Raw genomic sequence first — 5350 nt, 5'->3', positions numbered from 1 at the left:
AGTATAAAGCTTGGGATTGCGAAACCCTGACTAAAGGATTAGTGCCAAATTCATATAGGGATCACATTGAGAAAATGGTTCTTGTGAGCTACTTATGAGATTTATGGTTAGACACTTTGAGATTTCATTTATGAATGATTCTAGATTTCCTATTTCCATATGTATACAAATGAATGCGGTTGATGAAAGGCTCAACAAAATATCCTTTTATACGTATTATTATAGGCATAATGTGAGAATATGCATGATTTTATAGCCTATATATTTCCTAAATTTAGGTCAACTTAGGAGGGCCACTAGTGTAGTGAGTCATGGACGAGAGTATGCTATTCATTAATTTATAACCACCATGATCCTAGTCCCATAAAGTCAATGTATTTTAATACTTACCTTGTTTGAATACTAATTAAGAGACACTACAACAAAAATGTGTAAAACCGGCACTTTGGGTGCATCATGCACCGACGCTATTTAAAAGTGGGCCACGGATGTTTCTATATAAAAATAAAAACAAACTGCGATTTCCATTTTGCTCTCAACTCTCTCTCCTGACGTCTCTCTCTCTCTCTCTCCCTCTCCCTCTCCCTCTCCCAACGACTCTCTCTCCTGAATCTCTTTCTCTCTCTCTCTCTCCTGACTCTTAGCTTCTTCCTACCCTCGACTCTCTCTCTCGCGCGTGCGACTCTCAGCTTCTTCCTACTCCCGGCTCTCTCTCTCGCGCGCGCGAGCTGCCATTAATTTCAGGGCTTAGATGAAGATCTGAAACATGTAAGAGTCTAGATTTCATCAATTTCAGCCTTAGTGATTGCCTAATTAGGGATTTACAATGTTGAAACCCTAATTAGGGTTTTACTATGTTGAAACCCTAATTAGGGATTTACTATGTTGAAACCCTAATTAAGGATTTTTCTAGTTTTTGGAGTCAAGGAATGGTCAAATTAGGGTTTCGAAGAGCTACGTTCCTGTGGTAAGCTTCAGATCTCTGAGGATCTCTCTCTCGCTCTCTCTCTCTCTATCTCTCTCTCTCTCTCTTATTTTCATAAGATCGTGGCAGGGTTTTCGGTTTTGTTTGCTGGCTTTCTTTCTAGTGTTTATGGTTTGATTACGGCGTTCATCACTCTCTCTGTCTTCCTTGATTCTCTAATACTGCATTGGGGAGGTGAATTTTGGTGGTTTTTTTTTTCTCTCTGATTAGGGGATTTTAGCGAGATCTGGTGGATCGAAATTGTTCTGAACAAAATGCCACTGAATCATTATAAGGTTTGGGTTTTTTTTTTTAATAATATATTTTGGGTGGGATTTGTGTTTTTGTTTTTTAGTTTTTTTCTAGTTAGGGTTTTGGATCCTCTAATTTTATTCTCATGCGACGGTAAAGTGGTAAATAGTGTTGGAATGGTCTGGCGGCATTTGTGCTTGTATTCAAATGGAGTTTGAGCTGCTTCTGGTGTCTGTATCTTGTGCAGGGCTTGAATTATGGGTTTTGGAGGTTTTAGGGTATCTGCCTTAGTAGCTGTGGCATGGGGATGGGGAAATCTCCAGGAAAATGGATCAAGACGGTTCTGTTCGGGAAGAAATCTTCCAGATCTGGAGCATCGAAAGGAAGAGAGGCTTTGGTGAGTTTTATCTGCCTTGGCATCACAAAAGAATCTGGCTGTCAATTGTCAAGCCTAATTTGTAACTGTTTGTCATTCAGATCTTTTGAGGGAGATGTTTGTGAACCAAAGGGAATGAACTTTGTGCTTTGGATTTTGCCATGGAAGGTGGCAGTGATCCGGAAGGGAGTCAGTTTCTGAGGTTTCTCTTTTCTCCATTTTCATTTTTTTTTTTTCATTTGAGAATGTTGAATTGTGTCAATCTCTATGGAAAGAACTGCAGTTTTAGATTTTGAAGTTGTCAGTTATTGGAAGGATCCTTAACCACTCAATAGGGCCAAACAAATAAACCACAACAAGGTCTTCAAATCTGAGTCATTCATAATACATGGGCCACCCAGACTAATGCCAAGTACAAATTGAAAACTGAGCTTAGTGGGCCAACTCTTAGACTGAGCATCTTTTAATCTTCACCATTCCTTTAGAGGCCACAAATCCATGGCTAGAACTGCATATTAAAGTCTGTTTATGTACCAAGTCATTGGTCACCACACCTGAATGTTGTCACAAACTTCTACATATAGCCAATCCTTTTCTGGAACTTACAGTCATTTTATCCTTAAAAATATCCACTACTCATGCAGCGACTGTACACAAACTTCTACATATAGCCAATCCTTTTCTGCCTAATTGTCATATGTGTATAACATTTGATTTGTTCAAAAGGTTTGATGGACCATAGTGATCATCATAGATAAAAATCGGACTTATCCACTCATTGGGTGGGTCACACCAGTACACCGATGATGATCATGGTATGGCCCAAACAGATGAAATGTTCAACGCACGTTATGTGAAAATTCATAAAAACTGCATATTCATATGATCATAAGATATCCAAATGGGTATTTCTTTTTTGGAATAAACTGCCTGAATACAATCTATTGTGGATTAATTTACAAGCATTTTCCTTCAAAATATATGAATTTTAATTAAAATTATAAAAGCATTAAAAAAGTAGAATCCCAGGTAAAGCTGGTCATACATGATCATTCCTGTCCTTGATTAAATTTCTTAAGGTTCCGTACATTTGTATCTTGTCAAGATCATTCACTATTTTAAAACATGCATACTATTTTTGGACATGCATAGACCCATATTGGTTGATGATATTTGGGGAATTATCCTGTTAGGAGGGATGGTGCTATGCAATTGTTTGCATTGCAAATTTTGGCCGAGTTTGGATTTCTTGGGAGTCCAGAAACATGCACATCAGCAATTTTATGTTTTTTGAGCATAGGTTTATCTTTTAGCCATGGGTAAAATTCAGGTCAGGGTGTGGGCTATTTACTAGTTAGGTCTTAAAATCAATCCATTCCTTAAACCTGTAATAAGTTCATCTTCTTTGTTTCAAATTCAGTACTTCGTGGTAATTTTTGTTTTTCCCATGCCAGTTGCAGCATAATTATATTTTAGAGAATTATCATGTTGGGAGGGATGGTGATGTGCAGTTATTTGCATTGCAAATTTTGGCCGAGTTTGGATTTGTTGGGAGTCCAGAAACATGCATATCAGTAATTTTATGTTTTTTTAGCATAGGTTTATCTTTTAACCATGGGTAAAATTCAGGTCAGGGTGTGAGCTATTTACTAGTTAGGTCTTAAACTCAATCCACTCCGTGAACTTGTAATAATCCTAAATATGCCTGGATTTGGTGGTGGCCACTACTCAAGCATGGTCCATTTGCTACCCTCCTTAGAGGAGTGACAGTGGGTCGGGTTTGGCCCTGTTCAGCGTCAGCCCATGCCCAACCCATTTACTAAAAGGGCGAAGAATTTTAGCCCAATCCTAACTCATGATCCATGACCATGCGGCCCGACCAAACTTAAAATTCACCAAGCACAATCCTAACCTGACCTGACCCACTGAACTGTAAATAGGTTGCGCTCGAATGACCTGACCTAACCCACCACACCAAAGACCTTTGTATATCCATTGATTCTTTCACTTTACATGTGGCATACATGTATTGATCCAAACTCAAATCATTGGGCCATCTTTAGATGGGGTGGGGCGGGGCCTCAAATTCAGATTCTTTGGGAAGTTGTAAGTTTTAACCTCTTACTAATGGAAATTTATTCTTTGAATTTGCTTCATTCCTTAATTTTCATTTTAGAGTCCATTTGACAATCACCAATTATGTGGTTTCGTTCAATGTAATATTTGAATCATGCAACATCTAGAACTAGGCCTAGGCAGTGTTTTAAATATCGATGATATCGGCAAATATATCCCACAATATATCTTGTATCCCACCAGTGCAATATGAAACGTACAAGTAGTGCGATATATCCCACATGTTCGATCTGGTGAGCATTTTCAAATTTCAATCCTTTTAGTTTCTGTAATTTATGTTTTCGTGCATTTCTTCAATGTTGTTGTAATAGTAAATATCTACTCCAATTGTTGTTTTTTAATGCATTTCAGGTGGACAGGTTTTTCAATGAGATGCCTATCACATCGCATATGAGTAATGTAGGGCTGCCCATTTTTGGAGGTTTGTGTCCTTGTCTCACATATGATGCTCTTGTGCATCTTTGGAGGGACAACATGTCTAATTTTGTTTCAGATCTGTTACACAGGAAATTTTTACTATAAGCGTAGATGGTTCTGTACTTGATCTAATATCCAAAATTATGTTGTATCTTTGACTTGGATCACCTGGGAAGTTTTTGAAGGAAAAGAAAAAGGATAGAGATGTAGAAGGTATATATATTATATCACCGATATATCCCTTCTTCTCTTTAGTTATGTATATATTATATCACCAATATCACACGTCATCTCTATAGTTCTGTAGTCTGTATACATTGCAACACTTTATCAGGATTTTTAATGTCATGAGAATAGCCTTATCAGCCATGAAACTATGAATACCCACCCAGTATCCATATGAGATAGCATTCGCTATATTTCAGGACTTGATGAAAATTTTTAATTTTGCCAGGCATTTTAATGTGAAGTATTGCTTTCTTACTTGCAGCCCCTTACTCTAACACCTTACTCATGTGAACATGTCTCATGTTTGGGAGGGCCTCACTGCCTCGCTATGGATGTAACCATTTCCATAATAAAAAAAAGGTAGGTCAAATGATCCCAATCCAACTGGTAGGATTGTCCAATGGGGTGTGAATTTTGGGATATGGCCCATCCATGGTAGGACCTTCTTGAGGGTTGGTACAGATCTCATTTACATTTTCCACTTGTACGAAAAGTGAGTTCCTATGTAAAATGTCCTTACTTCTTTAATGCAGGTAAGCTTTCTATTGTTGGCAATGAATACAATGAGGATAACAAACCCTCATAACCTGCTCCTCAAAAGAATCAGTGTGATTTAGCAACTGAATGAGATGTGCTTTTTCTACGGTCAGCAGTAGGTATCCGAATTCAACCAAGAGTGTATAATCCAAAGATCAAAGGTATAGGATCTTCCAATCTTCTAAAACTTAAGGGAATTCCCTATCTCCTTGGTTAAGCATCGTACCTTGGTAAATAGCATTCAATACTACAGTTTTCCAGTCTGTCTATCCACCTAGATTTGCCATTTGCCTCTCACTAGGAAGTTGCATTGATAGGGACATTCATATCGCATTGTAATGTCTTGCTTTTTGAGCTAATGTGTGACGGTTATTTCTGCTTTGCAATGCTATTGGCCAAAATCTGTAAACAAGTACTTATTTTGGGGAGATTTGCTTTGC

The 5350-nt window shown here is 37.9% G+C and overlaps 1 long non-coding RNA gene across 5 annotated transcripts; it reads left to right on the top strand.

The window, feature by feature from the left end:
• Positions 1-661: 661 nt before the first annotated feature.
• LOC131222278 (uncharacterized) lies at positions 662-2046 on the top strand. Of its 5 annotated transcripts, XR_009159977.1 has the most exons (4): positions 798-967; positions 1196-1260; positions 1464-1613; positions 1694-2046. It is a non-coding gene; the product is annotated as an uncharacterized LOC131222278 (long non-coding RNA). The 5 variants fall into 5 exon arrangements; XR_009159980.1 differs by lacking the exons at positions 798-967; positions 1196-1260 and adding an exon at positions 662-768; XR_009159979.1 differs by lacking the exons at positions 798-967; positions 1196-1260 and adding an exon at positions 680-768 and having other exon boundaries at positions 1494-1613.
• The last annotated feature ends 3304 nt before the right edge of the window (positions 2047-5350 follow it).

This window comes from Magnolia sinica, chromosome 13, assembly GCF_029962835.1.
Source record: "Magnolia sinica isolate HGM2019 chromosome 13, MsV1, whole genome shotgun sequence".
Classification (NCBI taxonomy): domain Eukaryota; kingdom Viridiplantae; phylum Streptophyta; class Magnoliopsida; order Magnoliales; family Magnoliaceae; genus Magnolia; species Magnolia sinica.
This window is presented reverse-complemented; position numbering and strand designations above follow the sequence as displayed.